At 41.1% G+C, this 22,605-nt stretch overlaps 1 protein-coding gene across 26 annotated transcripts in view; it reads right to left on the reverse strand.

Moving 5' to 3' along the window:
* EPB41L2 (erythrocyte membrane protein band 4.1 like 2) overlaps positions 1 to 21,522 on the reverse strand; it is a 220,697-nt gene extending 199,175 nt beyond the window's left edge. For 8 of the 26 annotated variants that reach the window (XM_058435560.1, XM_032159037.2, XM_032159019.2 and 5 more), the window contains exon 1: positions 21,409 to 21,517. The gene's annotated coding sequence lies outside the window, so the exon portion shown is untranslated. Of the gene's footprint in view, positions 1 to 21,408 lie in introns of all 26 variants that reach the window. The other 18 variants (XM_058435561.1, XM_032159046.2, XM_032159025.2 and 15 more) reach the window with 8 other exon arrangements.
* Between the last annotated feature and the right edge of the window lie 1,083 nt (positions 21,523 to 22,605).

The raw sequence follows: 22,605 nt of genomic DNA on the forward strand, positions 1-22,605 counted from the left end.
TGTGGGAAACTCTACAGAGCAAGCAATAGTTTCAACAAATTAATTGAATATAGAACAAACAACACAGTTTCAACAAATAAACTGAAAGAAAAAAAAGAGAAACAAAGTACATATTAAGATACTGTGTTCAAGAGACATATAAACCAAACATAATATAGATCTTATTTGGATTCTAACTTAAACTATAAAAGCATTTATGAAACAACTGGATAAATATAAACACACATAGAATATTTGATAATTTAAGAAAGTAAGTTTTTTAGATGTAACAACAGTATTGTGGTTTTCATTTTGTTTAATGCTTACTCATCACAGACCTATTTTAAAAAGGGTGAATGAAGTGATAAACTGTGCTTTAAGACAATCCAGCATGGAACAGGGAACATGGGTTTGGAAGGTCCACAGATGAAAACTGGCCATATGGGAGTAATTAGTTGGAAGGCGGGTACGTGGGGATTCATTATTCTACTCCATGTTTGCATACACCTCCATTATAAAAACTATTTTTTTAAAAGAAACTCAGTAAGAATGCGGGGAATGAACCCTAATCCCAGCATCTTTACCTCATCACAGAATCTTCTACTACCTAGCAAAATGAGTACCAGCCAAAAGACCTTAAAATAAAAACTAGCAAAAGATTTACCAGCATTAACAAAAGAAAGAAAAGGATGTAAAATCTACGCTACAAGCCTGATACAACAAATGAAAAAATAGAGAAGATTCCAGTGAATAGCAGTGTGACTTCATCCCCATCTCTTAATGGACTAAACATTAGGGGAAAAACAAGGTGGTGAGGAAATGGATGGTATTATTATTCTGCCCTCTTTATTTATACATAGGAAAATTTCCACAATAAGAAGTAAAAACAAATGATTACAAATTCCTTCAAAGGATCACTATAGAACACATTTATTTAATTTCCCACATAAATTGGTTGCTTTCTGATTTCACATCTTCTCACTTTTATCCTTCTACTTCTAACTGTCAAGGAAGAAGAGGGGGAAAATAGAGTCACTAAGGATACTTGCTTACTGGGTGAGAAATCTAACTAGCAAAACCAAAAAGTTTCCATCATTGTGCTAGAAAAATCCAGACTGATTTTACTGTAAAATATCTCACTTGAACTGAAAAGCTGGTTTGTGGTCCACGGAAATTACTAAGACAGCTGCTTTCTCCCTTTCTTTTTTGGAAATGAAGCTGGAGTAGAAATTCTTGTGTAATCTGTATTTGGATGTGGTGTGTGCAGAGGATTATTATCTTCCCCAATTTCTAAGTGGTTCCATCTGTTTTTATGGGGAATTTGGCTTAGGCTGATTTTAAAAATGAAGAACCAAGTAAGAAATCCGAGGCTGGGCAAGGTGGCTCACGCCTGCAATCCCAACAGTTTGAGAGGCTGAGGCGGGCAGATTACTTGAGGTCAGGAGTTCGAGACCAGCATGGCAAACATGGCGAAACCGTCTCTACTAAGAATACAAAAAAATTAGCTGGGTGTAGTAGCACGCTCCTGTAATTCCAGCTACTCAGGAGGCTGAGGCAGCAGAATCACTTGAATCCGGGATGCAGAGGTTGCAGTGAGCCGAAATCACACCACTGCGCTCCAGCCTGGGTGACAGAGTAAGACTCTGTCTTAAAAAATAAAAATAAATAAATAAATACAAACATCCTTACATTTAGCATTTAGGTATACTCTTTGAGTGGTTTTAAGAAGTAACAAAACCAATGAAGTATTAACAACAACAACAAAAAATGAACCAGAAGCTGATGAAAAGCCTCTGCATGTACTACCAATTCATAGGATGAAGGCACAGGTTAAACTACACAGGGATGGAATCAGAAAAACAGAACTTGCAGGAAGGATATAGGACAACCCAATTTCTTCAACAACAACAAAAACTGCAAGGAAATATAAAAGAAAGAAGGGGATAGAACCGATAGATTAAAGAGAATTGAAGAGACCTATCACAATCGCAATGTATGTACCTAACTTGGACCCTGATTCAAATAAGAGACTATGAAAGAAACAAAGACAAATGGAAATTTGAACATAGTGAATATGTGATGACATTAAGGATTTACTGTTAATTTATTTAGTTATTATAATGGTATTCTCAAGAGTCTCATCTTTTATAGATACGTACCGACGTATATGTAGATGGAACGATGACATGCCTGGGAATTGCTTCCAAATAATATAGTAAGAAGTGAAGTGAATAGAGATAGATAGAAGAAAGCCAGCCATGAGCTGACAGCTGTTAAAGCCGAATGGCGGGAAAGGAACAGGGAGTCAATATGCTATTCAGTTTAGTTTTGTATATATTTAAAACTTTCTAAATAATGCTTTTTTTTTTTTTTTTTTTTTTTGAGACAGAGTCTCACTCTGTTGCCCAGGTTGGAGTGCAGTGGTGCAATCACCACTCACTGCAGCCTTGACCTCCTGGGCTCAGGAGATTCTCCCACCTTAGCCTCCCAAGTAGCTGGGACCACAAGCAGTGGTCACCATGCCTAACTAAGTTTATTTTGTATTTTTTGTAGAGATGGAGTTTCACCGTGTTGCCCTGGATGGTCTCAAACTCCTGGGCTCAAGTGATCCTCCGGCATCAGCCTCCCAAAGTGCTGGGATCACAGGCATGAGCCACAGCACCCAGCCAATAATGCTTTTCTGTTTAAAAAAAAAAATTGAAATAATGGAAATGGAAGTAAGTTAATAATGGAAATACAGTTAGCACACGAAATTCTTAAAACTTTTTAATTTGAAAATTAATTTCTAAAACAATTGAGACATTTTTGACAAAAAAGTAGACTCATGGTAAACAAAATTCAGAATCTTTTTCATGTTCAAATAACTTTAATCATCTTAAAATTTCAGCAAGTCACAAAATGGGAATCATAAAATCTTAAGCTTGGAAGACACCTTGGTGGTCACAAAGCTCCATCTCCCAGCCAGTGAATCTTCCTCCCACCTTCCAACGGCCTGTTGCCTGGGTCCTTCAAACCTTGGGAAAGCACTCCATTCCAAGGCAGCCCCATTCCATCGTCAGCCTTCTCCAACTGTTAAAAAGTTCTTCTGCTACCAGGTAGAAAACTTACCTTCTCCAAATTTCTTAGTTTTATCCATGGAAAAAGAATTTTTCAAATTGCAATGACAGTCCACTGGTGAGTTGTGAAATTAAGTTAGTGGACTATTGACTGGAATTTTATTATTATTAAGTAGAAAATCTCAGGGCACAATACACACAGTAAGGTTAAGAACTAATTTGTGAAACTTGTTTCTGTTATTCATACATATATATACACATACACACATCCATACTGAATAAAGGGTCAAGATGTAAAATATATTTCTTCCAGCAGATTTTGTCAAAAACCAAATTAGAAAGGCAGTGCTCAAACACCAGCTCTCAGCAAGCTGCCCCCCAGTAAGTCTTATCCCTTCAGTTATTTCAACGGCTAGTTCTTCAAGTGCTACAGTTTCTCCTCATTTCAAGTGCTACAGTTTCTCCTCATTTCGACATCCCAGTAACCCTTACATGGTTTCCACTCATCTTTATTGAACAAGTATCTATTACTGCATACTATGTACCCCTAAAAATGAGGTATCTAAATATTCTAAGTCAATGCAAAATAATCCATTACAGCCCACATTTTACACAAAATATTTCATACATTCATTTAAAAATGATGAGATGCTGGCAGAGATTCTTCTAAGTCACTGAAATCCAGAACTCAAGAGAAAGACTTAGCCTGGAGAGAGATATGAGTTAACAGATTAAAATAGGTAAAGTCTTGAGTGATAAAAATTAGGGCTACGAATCAAAGGCTAAGGACAGAACCCTGGGAAACAGGAAAATTGAAAGGACAGTCAGAGGAAAAGAAGTCTGCAAAGAACAGAAGGAAAAGGAGAACAAAGAGCCAAAACATGTCAGAAGAGACTCAAAGACTTTCAAAGACATCCCAACAAATTTCACGTTATTTATTTCAGCCCGTTTTGTAGCTAATAAGACAATCTAGGAACAGCTTACTCGGTTTCCCTGTAAACTTCTGTGAAATCTGTATATCTGATAAGCAATCCTTGTTTGTTAGCATTAAAAATCACTGGCAAAAATATCCTGGATAGGAGATGACCAAGGTTAAAATTTCAGTAACAAAAACCACAAGAGATTTTTTTCCAAAGTTGTTCATAAAGATATAAAGATACCATGAAAACTTTATCAAATGTTTTGCCAAGATCTACGCCTATATTTTTCTTTCCCTCTTTTTTTTTTTTTTGAGACAGTGTGTGACTCTGTCACCAAGGCTGGGGTGCCGTGGCAAGATCATAGCTCACTGTAGCCTCCCCCTCTGGAGTTTAAGGAATTCTCCCGCCTCAGTCTCCGAAGCTAATTTTTTTTTTTTTTTTTTTTGGTAGAGACATGGTTTCACTATGTTGCCCAGGCCAGTCTCAAACTCCTGACTGAAGCAATCCTCCCGCCTCGGCCTCCCAAAGTGCTAGGATTACAGATATGAGCCACTATGCCCTGGCTCTTTCCTTCTTAAAGAAAGGACACTCTAAAATCACTTTCTCCACACACAGAGATGAATAAGTAACAGACATATAAATTAGGATTTATTTCAGGGTACCTGAACCACCTAAGAGAAAACAGACACAAAAAGCAACATCACTTGACCACCGTCACACTTAACTAATGAGTGTACTGGGACTTGAGGCTAGAACAATTGTCTTTCTATCCTCTGCTCCTTTCAGAAACAAAAGGGAAAAAACAGTATCAAATACCTGGTTTGTTGAAATTCCGGTCACTACAGATTCAGGATAAACGCCTACAAAAGTCTATACTCAGCAGTACTTACCAACAATGGCCCAATATTCCAATAACACACCTGCCATTTCAAGGTACTCAAGTGGAGACAAATTTTCACCTTTCAATGGTACTGTGAACCACAGGCTTCAACAGCTCCTTTGTAACCTGTCAACATTCCAGATAGACTCAACATTCCATTTCTTTTTTACGTGGGAAGAAGGAAGATGGTAAGGTGGAGGTTATCACCTTATCCTCTACATGCTTCCATTTCCCCGCTTCCCCTTTATAACTAAAGCTGGTAAAGCAACATGAGTAGAATCTCATCAGTGCTTTCTAGTTTCTGAATGAAAACTATCTCCTAATGATTAAATTATACCCTAATGCAATAGTGTAGTATTGGCTCTGATTCAAGATAGTTACTCGTGGGGAGGGGAATGCAAATAGGATCGGGGTTTGATGTCGTTTACATATTCTTAGGGATAATATAAGACAGTAGTTATGGCTATAGGCTCTGGAACCAGACAGCCTGGGTTCAAACCCCTGCTCCACCATTAATTGGCTGAGTGACCCTGAGCAAGTTACTTCAAACTTCAGTGCCTCAGTTTTCTTACAGGATACTTAGGATAATAGTACCTACCACAAAGAGCTACTACAAGAATTAAATAAATAAATATACATAAAAGTGCTTATAGATAACCAGCATGGTGGCACACACCTCTAGTCCCAGGTACTCAGGAAGCTGAGACAGAAGGATCACTTGAGCCCAGGAGTTCAAGGCTGTGGTTGCAATGATCACATCTATGAGTACCCAGTGCACTCCGACCCAGACAACACAGCAAGACCCCATCTCTAAAAAAAAATTTAAAAATAAAAGTGCCTATAGAACAGTGTCTGACATATATTAAGTATTCAAAACATGGTGCTTATTATCAATATTTTATAATTCAATGTCTTTGCAAGGAAATTATATTAAATAATTATATCTTAATTGAAAGTACAAATTAATATATAAAATAAACTATCTCCAACATAAAAATCCTGCCTGTTATTTAGGAAAAGCACTTCGACCATTAAGTGATTGTCAGCTACAGCCATAATGCCAACGATTTACATAATGAGGTCTAAATTGGTGTATCATCAATGTTTAAGGCATGTACTTTCCCCTCCATACTGCCAGACAGAACCATATACAAACAGGTTGCTTTGATTTTATAACTGTAGTCCCATTAAAATTCAGTAAGCTAAAAAAGAATATTTTGCTTGGTCTAGTTCCAACATATTGCCACTAAACTATGTTAGGCAAAAGAAGGGAAGAAAGAAGGCAGCGTGGGAGGAAGAAAAGAAAAAAGAAAAATCGGCAGGGCGCGGTGGCTCATGCCTGTAATCCCAGCACTTGGGAGGCCAAGGCAGGTGGATCACGAGGTCAGGAGTTCAAAACCAGCCTGGCCAAGATGGTGAAACCCTGTCTCTACTAAAAATACAAAAATAAACCAGGCGTACTGGCGGGCGCCTATAATCCCAGCTACTCAGGAGGCTGAGGCAGAGAACTGCTTGAATCTGGGAGGCAGAGGTTGCAGTGAGCCAAGTTCGAGCCACTGTACCTAAGGCCTGGGCGACAGAGCAAGACTCTGTCTCAAAAACAAAAAAAAAAAACAAAAAAAAAAAAGGAAAAGAAAAATCTAAAAACAATAAAATCTAATATAAACATAAGCAGGATTCATAGGAAAAAAAATTATACAACATCGACTTTAACATTACCTTGAGAACATACTAGAATTTGAAGATCAGTTCAGATTTGGTTTAGAAATTGTTGGGGTTTTTGTTGTATTTTTTGTTTTATGTTCCTTGTTTTTAGCACTGGTTAAAGCATTCTCTATGTCCACAATGCTACATTTAGGTGAAACTGCTTTTACTGACTAAAACAATATTCAGATATTTACTCCAAAAACATCACAACAGTATGTCACAAATGATCTATTTTCTGTTATTCCACAAAATCAGTAATAAATATGAGCTTTATTTGGGAGACCAGGAAGTACATGCCAAGAAAAGGGGAGCAGGGGGAATCTCAACTTATTCACAAATAAAATTATATGATGTCTGGAATTTGTTTCAAAATAAAGATGAGAGTGGGTCAGAGAGTCAAAGGGAAATACAGATGAAACAAGACTGGTCATGTGACTGGTAACTGTTGAAGCCAGGCGAGGATACGCGAGGTTCATTATACTACTATTCTCTACTTCTGAATATATTGAAAATTTTCCATAGTAAAAAGTTTAAAAAAGAAGAGCACTTTTCTGTAACTGATAATGGTACATTCTTTCTTCCAAAAACACTTCGATAATCAGATACCACATGGCTTTAAAAAAACCTAACCGAACATGGCTTTAAAAAACCTAACCGGAAAAAAAAAGTCCTTAAAAAAATGCCACATTATCCTTCCCTGCTATTATGTGTTCTACACAGAGCAAGTAACACATAAATCATAGATCTATAGACTATTCTAGAATCTACCCTCTTTCGATTTAAGCTTGCAGCACTGAGGATGAAGGTAACATGGCCTCAATTGGTAGGAGCCACATCTGCACCACATATGCAGCCCACATCTACGGCTCTTCACTGCAGAGCTGCAAAAGTTTAGAATATCTTCAATATACCTTTATTTTCTTCCTATTTTCGGGCAGAGGGAGGTGGCGGAAGACGAATGTATTCACATTCCCATATGTGTATAATTTAAAACAGACAATCTTGGCATTAAGGAAATTAAGACGTAGGCTTTACTGATGTTGATTTTAATGGCCAAGATCCAGAAACAGTTCTGGTTACAAGTTCATGGATAAATTTGATTTCTTTGCAGTGGACAGACCCAACTCAGTACTTGACATTCTGACCTTTCCCACACACAACTTTTACCCACTTTATTAAGGAAAAAAAGTTTTCCCTTTTCTCTTTAAGAGAAGTGGATTAAAGAAAATTTTCCAAAGAAGATGTTCATTTAGTAGCTTTTCTACCAGAGTGTAGACATTTAGTAGCTTTTCTACCAGAGTCTAGAAGCAATTAAACAGAGTACTGGGAAACAGTAAAAGATTATCATAATAAAAATGGTCCCCAAAAACGAAGGCTGAATATGAACCACTGTCTAGCGTATAACCACTGCCACATTTGCTTTTCAAATACTTGTGGAGGCATTTGGCATCGTTTTCCAATAATCCCATAGGACTTTTACTTCCTTGCTTTTTCAGTAGTATTTCAAAATGTTGACACATTTATTGAACTATTTTTGGAAGACCAGCTCTGTCTACCTTCAGGGCTCAAGACACAAATATATAAAAGCTACAGGACATCCCTCTAGCTATAAAACTTGGCAGACTTCCTGAGTTTTCCAAGAAAACTTCAACTGGCAAAGTGCACAGTATAGAGGGAACAACTCTGGACACAAGAGACCTTGGCTGTGCCTGAAGCTCCATTAGTAACTGCTCCAGGACTTTGGTTAAGTTTAAACTCTTTGCTCCTCTTGTCAGACCCGTGGTACAAAATTGTTTTAAAAATCAAATGGGGGCCGGGTGCGGTGGCTCACACCTGTAATCCCAGCACTTTGGGAGGTCAAGGAGGGCAGATCACCTCAGGTCAAGAGTTTGAGACCAGCCTGGCCGACATGGCAAAACCCCATCTCTACTAAAAACACAAAAATTAGCTGGGCGTGGTGGCGGGCACCTGTAATCTCAGCTACTCAGGAGGCTAAGGCAGGAGAATCGCTTGAACCTGGGAGGCGAAGGTTGCAGTGAGCCGAGATTGCACCATTGCACTCCAGCCTGGGCAACAGAGCGAGACTCCGTCTCCAAAAAAAAAATGAAAGACTCAAATCATTTAGCATACCAACATACTCTGGGGAAATACTTTCCTTATTTATTCCCTGCAATATCTTCTACATTAATGCATAATAGATTTGAATTTCTAAATCTCTAAAACCCACTGGGCAACTAACACTGATCACGTAACAGGCGTTAGATCATCCTGTCATTTCCTCAGACCTCACAGTCACTACTGACTCACTACGATATTCAGAACCTTCCTTTTTGTTTTACCATCCCCAAAACCCATACTCAAAAATCCCTAACATCCGTACCTTCACATTAATGTAAATCCCTAATTATGTCCCACCTAGTAATGAAATTTTCACCCTTACAATATTTAACAGAACCTGCATATGTTCAAAGCTTACTCTAATCCCCAAATCATAATCAAACAATATTCTTTTATTTATTTAATAGAGATGGGGTTTCCTCATGTTGCCCAGGCTGGTCTTGAATTCCTGAGCTTAAGTGATCTGCCTGCCTTGGCCTCCCAAAGTACTGGGATTACAGGCATGAGCCATCGTGCCTGGTCCAAAGAATATTCAGGTATATGTGTGACAACAATATGTCTGTCTAAAGACAGACAAACCAAGATACTCAATAAATCTAAACTAACGCTGTCACCTCTGATACATAACAAAAACAAATTTGGTGAGTATGTATTGTTAAGTCTAGTTCAAGTATATAATATTTCTAAGAGTTTATAATGAACTCCTTGAAAGACCACAAGAAAAAAATATAATACATTTACTGAACTTTTCCTAGGAAGTAGCTTCTTGACCAATAACATATCAGTCATGCACTCCCAGGCACCCTAAATGTTCACTCAATCACCTGACTTTTCCACCTCCCTCTATATAAATGAAGTTCAACCCAGCAGATGGCATGGGGAAACAAGTATAATTTTATTATGGCTGCAGTCCTTACCAAATGTGAGTACCATGGCAATCTTGTGGAATTTTGTTTTTAATCAATTTAAATTCCAAAATCCAATATATTTAACATGAGCTAATTTCTGCTTCCTCCCAGAACCACACTAAAATGACAATGAGAAAAGTTTTCTTACAAGGAACAAATTCACAAAAGCAAAGCAAAAACACACACAAACACACACACACACACACACACACACACACACACAACACAACAGCAACAATGGGAGGGGTCAGGCCAGCAGATATGTCAACAGAATTTTAGAAGATGGAAAGCAGATGTACAAAGTAACTGACTTAGCAGAGCAGAGGAAGCAGAAAACTGTTACTGTTTTGGTGGGGGGCCTATGAGAAACAAGTTGATTGTTGGAAAAGCCCTGAGAGCCTGAAGAATTGGAGGTTCCAGGTATCTTTGAGGACTGAGGTGAGAGAAAGAACATCCTTCAAATGGCTTCAAAAGATGCCTTCAAAATTTGAAGGGAAGGTAATCACTAACAAAATTCTATATACAACCAAACTATAAGAGCAACCAAACTGAAAGTGGAGAAAGACATTTTAAGACATGCAAGCCTCAAGAAACTCACCTCCCATTTACACTTTTTTGGGCAACTACTAGAAGTCTTCATTAAGGAAATTAGGATGTAGCCTGTGCTCTGTTGATTTTTTTTTTTCTTTTTTTTTTTTTTTTTTTTTGAGATGGAGTCTTACTCTGTTGCCCAGGCTGGAGAGCAGTGGCGCGATCTCAGCTCACTGCAACCTCCAACTCCGGGGTTCAAGCGATTCTCCTGCCTCAGCCTCCCAAGTAGCTGGGACTACAGGCACTCACCACCACACCCAGCCGATTTTTATATTTTTAGTACAGATAGGGTTTTGCCATGCTGGCCAGGCTAGTCTCAAACTCCTGACCTCAGGCGATCCAACTGCCTCAGCCTCCCAAAGTGCTAAGATTACAGGCATGAGCCACCGCACCCAGCCACTGATATTGATTTTAATGGCCAAGATCCAAAAACAGTTCTGGTTACAAGTTCATGGATAAACTCCTGACTTTTTGTCAATGAACCAAGAAAGAAATATGGAACCCAGAAAAAGAGGCAAAGGAATTCCCTGCACACAGCTACACAGCAATTCTAGAAATAAAACCAGTCCAGGATGATGGAGGGCCCAGCCAGGAAGGACAGCTTTAACAAAAAAAGAAAATGGAACCAAAAGATTATATCATGTTTGATCCTACTGGCAAGAATTTCACAGTTTCGAACATAGTTTAAAGCTGAACCAAGGATGGGTACAAAGAAAATGAAGAAAATAAGGAAAAGGATAAGGATCAGGATAACTTCAGGATAAAACAAAGTCGTAAAAGAAAGTACATGTAATCAAACCACTTGACTCAGCTTTTGTATATATAAGTTGGAAAACGGGAGAGGGGAGAAAATGGGAAGAGGGAATTAGTAAGGAAGCTAACTAGAGGTAGAAAGTCAAACAGGTAATACATTTAAAATGTAAAAATCAAGAAACAGGAGTAAGCAGACCTCAGCAAGGTGGCAGAATAGGCTTTTCTAGTGCTTCTCTGCCCCGCTCACCCTGCTAACCTCACCCCTACAGAAACACCAATTTGAACAACTATCTACACACAAAAATATAAATTTTTTTTTTTTTTGAGGAGTTTCGCTCTTGTTGCCCAGGCTGGAGTACTATGGTGTGATCTTGGCTCACTGAAACTTCCACCTCCTGGGTTCAAGCGATTCTCCTGTCTCCGCCTCCTGAGCATCTGGGATTACAGGCATGCACCACCACGCCTGGCTAATTTTGTATTTTTAGTAGAGACGGGGTTTCACCATGTTGGCCAGGCTGGTCTCAAACTCCTGACCTCAGGTGATCTGCCCACCACAGCCTCCCAAAGTGCTGGGATTACAGGCACGAGTCACCATGCCCAGCCACTAAACTTTTAACAAACAATAAAACAAAAATATTCTGTCACTTTAAAAAAATCAAGAAACAAGAAAATCATGTTATTTAGAGACAAAACACCAGAAAATAAAACCAAAACTAGTGAAAGTAGTTGTGGCAGACTGTCACTACAACAGTTACTACTGTTACTACTTGAGACCCTCACTAGGAGATGGGACAAAGGGACGAACGTGGAAATGATAACAAAAAAAAAAAAAAAAGAAACTGTTTTAAAGGAAGGGCCAGGGGAAGAAGAGCTCCCTGCTTCTAGTGAGCAAAGGCAGCCCCCCTGAGCTTCCACAGCCCTTCGTATTTATTGGGTAACAAGAACAGGGAGGAGGAGGTAACAATTGGTCAGCTGCTTAATTGATCACAGGTTCATATTGTTACTAACAGGCTTCAGATGTACCTAATCACAAGAAACACTGCACTTGGGGCATGACTGCCTTCAGCATTCCTTCTGGGTGGCATACGCAGTTTGTCAGTTTGCCAACATTCTACATTTATGAGAAAGTTTGTTGCTTACTCATATAGCCTCCAGTGGTATACTGAGTTGATCACAACCCTCATTCTTTCAACCTCCAACGTTTCTCCCTTTTTGTTTTTGAATTAAGAAAGGCAACTACAGGCCGTGCAGCCCTTAATTGCCAGTTGGTGGTCCAGCTGATCTTACAGACGCAAGGGAAACCATGGCCAGCATGGCCACAAACATGGAGTCAGGGGTCTTTGCCTCACCCTGACACTAACAGTGTCTCAGCTTCCTGCATGGTTTTCTTGATCTGTCCCCATGTCATGGGGGTTGATGTCACTGTGACTCCAGTCAGTCCTCGTTCCATCTTCGCATTCAGATTCAACTGCCTCACAGCTCATATTAGGGGAACCAGGCCTGTAGCTAGAATCCACGGATCTCTCCAGTCTTCCATTCCATGGTCGCACACATCTTGAGGGCACCCACACAGTTTGTTCATCTCCTTATGTTGCTGCCAGCAGACTTGTAACGGGGTTTCTCATTTGTCTGGTTGGTTTTATTTTTTCTGTTCCAGCAGACCTTCCTCGTTCAAGTCCCTATAGGACCCTGTCTCTATCTGTCCCTGTCTGTCCCTGCAAGTTTCTGCTAGCTTCTGCTAGTCTCTGCTAGTCTTTGCTAGTCTCTATCTATCCCTATCTGTCCCTGTCTGTCTCTATGGTCCCTGTTAGTTCCTTTAAGTTGGTGCAAGTCTCTATCTTTCCCTATCTGTCTCTATCTCTATTTGTCCCTACTTATCTCTATTTGTCCCTGTAGGCCTCCTCAGGTGCCCCTCAGGTCTCTTCAGGTCTCTGTTTGTCACTGATAGTCCCTGTTCAGGCGCCACTTGTGGCAGACTGCCACAGTTACTACTTGAGACCTTCAATACAACAGTTACTACTTGAGACCATCATTACGAGACTGAAGGAAGGGACAAACATGGAAATAACAAAAAAACAAAAGAAACTGTTTTTAAAGGAAGGGCCAGAGGAAGAAGAAAAGAGCTCCCTGCTTCTAGTGAGCAAAGGCAGCCCCTGAGCTTCCACAGCCCTTCATATTTACTGGGTAACAAGAGCAGGGAGGAGGAGGTAAGGATTGGTCAGCTGCTTAATTGATCACAGGTTCATATTGTTACTAACAGGCTTCAGATGTACCTAATCACAAGAAACATTGTGCTTGGGGCATGACTGCCTTCAGCATTCCTTCTGGGTGGCACACACAGTTTGTCAGTTTGCCAACATTCTGCATTTATGAAAAACAGTTTGCTGCTTACTCATACAGCCTCCAGTGGTATACTGAGTTGATCATGACCCTCATTCTTTCGGCCTCCAACAAGTAGTTGCCTCAGGTGAGCAGAAATCTGTCAAGAAGGGAGCTAGGGCACTGGTCTGCTGCTTTTCTTCATAAGCCCTGCAGTACTACCTGACTTTCTAAATCATATAAAGCACCCTGGGGAATGCCATTTGCACTTTAAATGAAAGCAAAAAGTGCAAAACCACAGGAAAGGCAGAAACTAAAGGTTGGGGGAGAGCCACATTTTATTCTGATGTGTTTTATCCTCTGGTATATTTTTCTAATATTGAAAAATCAGGCTAGAAACATTACTTTAAATGTTTCTAGTCTGAAAAACAAGATGAAGGGTACTCCCTGTTCCAGCATGATTCAAGAATCATACAACTAAAAGTAGTACTCAGGTCTGCTTCATAATCATACCTTTACACAAAAAACCAGATGGGCGAACCCCATCAGGAAAGCAATCCTGTCTTTTATAAAAGTTAGATACTGCAGATGCCAACAAATTGCAAAAAACTTCAACTTCCACTGAGTAATAACATCGAACAATTAAAAGCAATAACTGGAACTCACAGAAAAAACAAGGGTTTTAGCCATACACAAGGTGGGTGCCCTTGAGCCATTTATTCAATTTTTAAGCCTCAGTTTCTCATCCGTAAAACGAGCACACCAGCTACTCCAAGATGGTGCTGCAAAAAAGAAGCAGGGTTATTAACATATGTAAAGTACCAATTACAGCACCTGGTGTATAATCTGTGCTACAAAACCATCAGCTTCCTTTTTTTTTTTTTTTTTTACATGTTTATTGATTATCAATGCTTCAGGCCTTACAGGATTACTTACAATGGAACCTAGAACAAAGCTAGAACTAAGCATAAAATGCATGCGTCAGGGACAGGTTAAGCAAAGCAGCTGATGCGTGAGAGCACCAGAAGCAATAGACGCAATAAACCCAGTGGACCCAGTGGGCCCAGGACTACACCATCATCTAATTTTTCTAGCCTAAGATAAAGATATTTATATGAAACCTGATTTCTTAATGTTGGCAACTAACAAGTTAAAACACGATGTTGCTGGAAAATATGTGTGCAGGTATATTTCACACAAAGATTTATAAAGGTTACATTTTAATGCCATATGCAGAGGTTTAAACATTATCAATGAAAATTCTACTCACTAATAGGCTTTTTTCAGCAAGTTTACTGTGGTTATAGAGAGAAGAAGTTAGAACATATGCACACAATTTTACATTTATAATCAGTTACCTCTGGCAACAGAACAAAAAAGACTACATTATCCCCGTGTTATTGAAACTAGATTCCAACTGTTTTGCCATATATATGCTCTTTTGTAAATTAACAAAAAGAATGAAGTTAAGACAAGAGTTTCTAAAAGCTCAAACGTTATAGATACTGGACTGAAATTGTTAAAAAGTGGTTTTAACTTGTGATCACCATAGGAAATTACTGTTTCATTTCAAAGACTGTACTTCCACACAGATAATTATTCCTGACCACTGCAAAAAATCTGCTTACCACATATTCACCAGTAACCAACTCACTAGGTCTCTTCTTAACCTAACAATTTTTACAGATGCCAGGCACTCTGTGAAGCATTTTATAAGCATTAGCTCATTTAATCCTCATGTAACTCTGAGGTAGGTATGATTTTTAACCCCTTACTACAGGAAATGAGGCTTTGAGAAATAATTTGCCCAAGGTCACAATGGTGTATGTGGCAGTCTAACCAGCATTAAATAGTGTGGGCATGTTACTGATTCCTTCTAATCAATATTCCATGAAAGAAATTTGTGAGGAAATAAATGCACATTCATTAAGTTCAAGGTAAGAATATGAATGGCCAGGATTATATCAGAATTCAATTTAACCTTGATAATTAGGTAAACGGGGGTCAACTAAATGAATTCAATTGAATGGAAAGAAGTACAATGGAGGGTAGGGGAGAATAAATGATGAAAAGTGCAATAGGGTGAAAAAATGAAAAAAAGAGAGAAAAACAAAAGAATACTCTTAAAACTTCCATCTTCTAATCTCGAAAATAAGAACTGAAACATCAGTTCTCAACCTTTTCTGTTTCCCAAAACCCTTTCAAAAACCGCTCCTAAAGTTCTCTTTCTCCCTCAACCTGTCTCTCTCATCCACTTGTGCACACACACAGAGATGCTGCACACACACAGAAGTGCATGCACATGGGAACACAATACCTCACTTACAGTCTCAGGCAGTTGATGCACCCATGAGGCCCAAGAACCCCACTCTCCACCCCAGGTCAGGAGTCTGAACCAAATAATCTCCCTCAAGGTAAATGAATCTAGGGTGAAAAACAACTAGCTTCTGGACAAAAAGAGGAAGAAACAAAGAATTATGGCAGAGTGTAAATCACATTTTAATTTTATGTCTTCAAGCTACTGGTATATGTACATATATCAGTAGAATGTAGGAAACTCTGAAAAATATGAGTGAATTCAGCACTGTTGTTATAATGGCCCAGCCCTGAAGCTCATCAGCAGGTCTGGAAACTTAAATACAAGGGCTTGGAAAAGGTGACTTCAGAGTTGGTAATCAGAACTATATGACAAGCTTTTTAAAACCACAATTATCCTGGAAAAAGGCAACTGAAGGGTAACATAAGTTTTTAAGTATTTGAAAATTATTTCATGAAGGTTGATCGTGAGGCCCTAAGAGCAAAGCAAGAGGAAACTGGTCTCTTCAGAAAGATTTGGTTTAAATGCATGAACTACCCTACCTGACCTAGGCAATAAGGTCCGATAGATGAACAGTGACAAAACACCTTGGGAGCCTTTCCATGCCTCCAGTTCCTAACCTGGAAAGAACTAAAATGATCCCCATGATGCTGGATTTAGTTATCTATGCAAAATTTCAACTTGGCTATCTAAAGCAAAACCTTACTTAAGATACAGGTCAGATCTCAGGAAAGATTGTTCTTATCCTTCAATTTATTCCAGATTATTTGGGAGACAATCTATGTACTTTTTGACTTTATGGCTCTAATATGCTAGAGTGAAAATATGCAAAATTCAGAGAGGTATCTGTGAAGTGAAAACATGTTTCCATTTTAAAGATAACTGAGAATATGAAATTAGCTCAACTGCAATCTTTGAAGAAAAAATATCCAGAAGCAGTATGAATGCACTCATAGATCACATGAAATCTATTCTAATGCCAAGAAGAGATATCACTTTAAAATAAGAAAATTCAGAAAGCCTCTAAAGTTCTAATTAAAATTAATACTATCCCAACACCATGGAAATATATAGATTATCTACTCTCCTAGACATGAAAAACATGCATCTAAGAAACTTACAACACCGATCCCAGGCCAACCACAAAACCAGGAGAAACAATACCAGTGGTTAGAAAAGCAAGTAAGTATTACCGACATGATATTTCTACATGAAACATTACCCATTTCTACGTCAACTCTATCAAAGAATCTTCACTAAAGATTCTTCACCTCTAATACATTAAAGGTTCAATGAATTAATTCATCAAATATTTATTAAATACAATGAGTAGATGCTTCACATCACGAATACATATATATTCCCTCTCTCATATGAAATACACATACATACATATACTTTATAGAAAAAGCTACCAAAATCTATTAGCTATAACTATAAACCGGCTGGGCACAGTGGCTCACATCTGTAATCCCAACACTTTGGGAGGCCAAGTCGGGTGGATCACTTGAGGTCAGGAGTTCAAGACCAGCCTAGTCAATATGGTGAAACCCTGTCTCTACTAAAAATACAAAAATTAGCCAAGCATGGTGGCACACGCCTGTAATCCCAGCTACTTGGAAGGCTGAAGCACGAGAATCACTTGAACTGGGAAGACGGAGGTTGCAGTGAGCCGAGATCACCTCACTGCACTCCAGCCTGGGCGACAGAGTGAAACTGTGTCTCAAAAACAAAACAACAACAACAACAAAAACTATAAATCATTTCTAGATGATAACTGAGATTATTTATTTCCTTCTTGGCTTGCCTTTAACTTTTTTTTTTTTTTTGAGACGGAGTCTCGCTCTTTCGCCCAGGCTGGAGTGCAGTGGTGCAATCTCAGCTGACTGCAAGCTCTGCCTCCCAGGTTCACGCCATTCTCCTGCCTCAGCCTCCCGAGTAGCTGGGACTACAGGCGCCCACCACCACACCCGGCTAATTTTTTGTATTTTTAGTAGAGACGGGGTTTCACTGTGTTAGCCAGGATAGTCTCGATCTCCTGACCTCATGATCCACCCACCTCGGCCTCCCAAAGTGCTGGGATTACAGGCGTGAGCCATCGCACCCGGCTATAATTTCTAAATAACTCTAATAGCTAACTTGGAGGCCATTTCCCTATGACACCAGACACTGACTCCATTTTAGATTTTAGTCTAGGGCACTGCCCACGCAGAGAAATGATACAAATCTCATAATATCAAGTTGCTGGTTTACGCCAAAACATGGCATCCCAAAGGATGTTCTGTCTAGAATTGGTGACAGAATCGCATACCAATCTTCTATTTGCTCAGACATTCCAAAGACATTAGAACTGTTTGCATGTTGAGAGGAAGAGACTAGGGCTAAGAGTGGATCTGCTGACTCCTAACGGTTCAGCCCTGAGATTCCAAGGTTCTATAAAAGAGCAGTGAATTAGGGTTTGGCTACTATTTGCTGAATGAAAGCCAGCATAAATATTTACTTGAGGCTTTGAAATCTTTAAGGGTACCCAGTGGTTAGGTACAGTAATTCTGAATCTGAAAAAAACAAGCCCACTAGAAATGTTTCTAAATAAAGGTGGGATGGAGGAGGTAGGCACATTTCTTTTGTTTTCTCCAAGTAAAGAACACAGATTTTAGAAATGCAAAATGTGACTCAGTGGTATTGATCCCTATAAACTGTTTATTTGCCTTATAAAACTAGTAGCAATTCACACTTTTCAATAAAAAGCCCACACACAGCTTTTAAACAGGCTACTTCAGTTCAAAAAAGAAAAAGGCCCATGTCTTCAGCTGGGATTACAGGCGTGCGCCACAATGCCCAGCTAATTTTTGTATTTTTAGTAGAGACAGAGTAAAAACAGAAACAAAACAGAACCTTCAAAAATATTTAGCATTCTGCTATATAAAATATAAACTCTATATTCCTAAATGAAATAGCAAAGATACAACCTTTGTAGTTCACCAGCCACAGTAATATGAGAGGGGTGATTCAGGGCAGAACCTGATGTTAAACATAACTGTACGATATTACTAATTACAGAGAAATTGTACCAATAAATATTTTGGTTGTAGACTGCTTTGTCATCTTTGCAAGTATTTTTAGTTGAAAGCAAGTGGTTGGGTAGTACACGTGGACATGGTTCTGATTTTTAAATACCTATTTTTACATTCTGGTCACTGGTTAGGTTTTCTAAACTCAATTCCTTAGAACTAGTAATTTGGAAAGGGTAAGCCACAAGAATGTTACGTTAAGAAGCCAAGGATCTAACTAGCTCAGCAACTCAGATCAGCACAAAGCTCATTTGGAAACCTCCAAGTGCTCACATTATCTAATGATGGACACAGGCAGTCAGTAAATCGTTAAGAACAGGTATGAAAGTGAGCAAACTGCCCTAAAGCTATCTCCTGAAAAACAGCAAGAAATATCTGAACTTCCTTCTTTTATATTTAGATAGTTATTTTTTTGGTGGCCTCTCTTCAGATTCATCCCCTAAATTAAATTTGCTTCTTTCTACTTGGACTTAAATTTCAGATTTGAAATATACATACCCAGTTGCTACAAAATGCTCCCTGGCAGTTTACGTTTTTTACAAAAGTTAGGAAAAATTTTACTGAAATTATAGCTTTGTTAACTGATTTTTTTTAAATCACCTTTAATCTTTTTAAACGATCACCACGCAACGTAGATATCAAGAGTTCGAGGGACGTAGCTCAATTCATCCAAATTTTCTTTCGAAGGTTTTTGCAAAAAGTGCTCTCAACTACTTGGACTAGTGGTGAAAGATTAAAGAACTGTTATGACTAAGTCTTTCTTACAGAGGGATGTTTTAAAAGGAAAGAAACCGTCCCTTCCCGTTACTCTAAATGAGCAGCCTCTTGTTCTCAGCAGTCTGTCTGCACACAAGACCACTACTGACTTCAGTGGGAATTCTGCCCAAGAAGTGAGGAAGACAGGATAGGATTAAATTAGCGCTAAATCCACACCATTGTTCCAAGCCATTACCACTTGTACAGTTCTCCAATAACCTCCAAAGAATAGATGTCTGAAGTTTGATGGTGGTTCTTAAATTGAATTAAAAGAACGACCACTCGAGCTCTGACAGGTGACACAGCATAGCTCTTTAAAAGTTGTGTCAAACTCACAGCCTGATGGATGTAGCCAGTTGGCCCTTATCACAATTCAAGATTGCATTGCAATGCAGCCCCCATCAGTGGCTGCAACAGCCACCCAGTGATTTCTCACAGCAATGAGCCTGCAAAGGGAAACTGAATAGGATTAAGCACTATTCGTTCCCCACTGAAACCTGTTCAAAGCTTGAGAATTCTAAATCCTAGCCCCTGCAGCATAGAAACTGACTCGGTTTCCCTCAAGTGCTAAGTCCAAGGTGAAATGTGACAGAACACCAACTGAAATGCTAATTCTCAACAGCGTTATAAAGAGACCAGAGAAATACTGTATTCCGTTGAAAAAAAAAAACAATAAAAACGTAGGGTGGGGGAGGAAATAAAGCCTGAAAAAATGAGGGGAAAACCGCGAAAGTCGTTTTTTTAAAACAGCTTAAATAACAGTAACAAGAGGAACAAGACGCCTGGCACACACATGCCGTTTCAGAGGCAAGAAGTTCAAGAAACTGGGGAAAGATGTGATTCAGAAAAGTGAAAATATAGTCACAGCTCCTCTAGATTCCACCTTCCCCCCCACCCCCCCAGGGATCTTAAAATTAGGGGCAGCTGTGGCGTTGATAGGGCAATTCAATGAAAGACTACCCGGGTCCGTAGGGAGGGCTCCATACGCAGACCCCTCCTCAAAATAATAGACTCTAGGCAGGAGTTCTTCTCACCAAACCTCATTTTATTTATTAAAAAAAAAAAAAAAAACAAACTTGACCTCAGGGGAAGTGATCAGGGGAAGTGAGCGATCTAGAGAAGCATAACTGATGTCCCACCACAGACCTCAGGCTGCTGGGGGCAGCGTCTGTGCCTGGGGATGGGGTCCCCAGACGCCGACTTCAACCCTGTCGCGCTCCTTTAGGTTCTCCTCGTCCTTCCCCTGCTCACCTAAAAATGCTCCCAACCCTCGGCCCCCAGCGCAGGAGGAGAAAAAAAAAAAAGCCATCTGTGTTGAGATGGCCTGGGTGTGGGAATTGTAAGGATCCGCGCACGAAACACGCGTCCCTCTCCGCAGCTCCCAGACGGCGCAGGCGGCAGCTGGGGGCGCGGGCGCGAGCGGACACCCGGCCCGACCCGCACCGCGCGTGGGGCTGGCGCGCCGCCCTCGCCCGGCTTCCCGCAGTCCCCACGCGCGCGGCCGGCCCGCGCTTCCCCTCCTAAAACCTTCCTCCTGAAGGGCGACGCCGCGGCCGAGCCCCTCCCCGCGGTGGGGGGGATGGAGCCGGATTTCTCCCGCTGTTGCTCCACGGGGCCCGGACGCGTGACCTGAGCCCACGGCACCCCGGGAGGGGACGGCGTCCTCCCCGTGCCCCCGCCTCTCCTGGTTCCGCCGGGACGCGGCCCCGGTCCCCGGAAGAGGGAAGAGGGGAGAGGGGAGAGGGGGACCGCGGGGAGCAGCGAAGCCGGGATCCGGCCCGGAGCAACAGGACCCGGACCCCGGGGCAGGAATCGGGTCGGGCAGAGACCGGGAAAAAAAGAAGAGAGGGAGCCGCAGAAAATCCCAAAGCCGGGCCCCCCTCTCCCCGCCCCCCATCCCGGTGGGACCGTCCCGCCACCGCTTCCTGCCCGGGATCAGCTTCCCAGCTGCAGCCAGAGGAAAAATCTGAGCGGCCCCTGCAGCCCCACACTGACCAGTCGCCCGGCCCGTGCAGCACCGCACTCCTCCTTACCCCGACGCCGCACCTCAGGAGCTTGCTCGCCGCGGGGACCCGTCCCTCTTCAGTCCCAGCCGCCAGCAGCCGCGCCTGCCTCCTCCCTCCGCTAGGTTTCAAATTGAAATTCCCTGGCTGGGGCCGTCAGAGGACTCCGAGCGCCGGCCCCGCCCCCTCGCGGCGGAAGCCCCTCCCGCGCCCCCGCCGGACGAGCCCCCGGGGCGGAAACCCCCGCGGGCGGTCCCGCCCCCGACGCCCAGGCCCCGCCCCTGCGCGGGCGGGGGACCTTTCCCGCGGGATTCGCCAAGCGCGGCCGCGGAGACCCGGGGCTGGAGGACGTCTTTCGCCCTCAGGGCAGCCCGGATGATAGCTAATGCGCCTGGGCAAGGCGTTCTCAACTGCGATTCCCGGCCTTAAATGTCCTCTCAACTTTTAAAAGTTATCTATTCAAAGTGCATTTGCTGACTAAACCTTCATTGAGCGCCTTCCTAGAGGTAGACACTGGAGCAGAGCCTGGAGATGCAGAATAAGGGAAACTGGGTCTCCCTCAGTCTAGAGTGGAAAAAGTGCTTTCACAGAAAGGGCATTGAAAAGGAACCATTTATTCTTCCTGTGGGAGGGACAGGAGGGGTTGGGGAAACCCCGTGGAGGAAAGGCCTCCCCAGAGTAAGTACGATTTCTCTGGGCAGAGGCCTGGGAATCTGGATTGCAGAGCATGACCACGGGTGAAGAAGAGTCTGGAAAAAACCTAGTTTGGGGCTAAATTGTGGAAAGCCACAAGCGCACACACACACACACACACACACACACACACACGCTACCCTTCTGGTTCTTTTCTTTTGTACAATGAGGTCAATATGTTTCAGATTCAATATATTTCATCTTTTTGAAGGTTTGCACGTCAAGCTGGTGTCAAACAACGTGTCCAGCTCACTGCCTCCAGCATCTGCCTCACACGCACCTCTTATCCTTTTTACTCCTCCCACTTTTATTGAGGTCTTTAGTGATTCCACCACAGCCGAAGTCAAGTTTCCCTTTCTTTCCTAAACAGAACCCTTTCCAAAATTAACAATGTCAAATGAAACCTCAGTTACAGTACCTTCCAGTTAACAAAATACATTCACATATTTTATCATCATTTGATCCTCACAATCACCCTATGAAAAAGGCAGGCATGTATGAGCTCCATTACATCAAAAAGATTTGGGAAGATAA

The sequence above is a fragment of the Hylobates moloch genome, unplaced genomic scaffold (assembly GCF_009828535.3).
Source record: "Hylobates moloch isolate HMO894 unplaced genomic scaffold, HMol_V3 SCAFFOLD_2, whole genome shotgun sequence".
Taxonomy (NCBI): Eukaryota; Metazoa; Chordata; class Mammalia; order Primates; family Hylobatidae; genus Hylobates; species Hylobates moloch.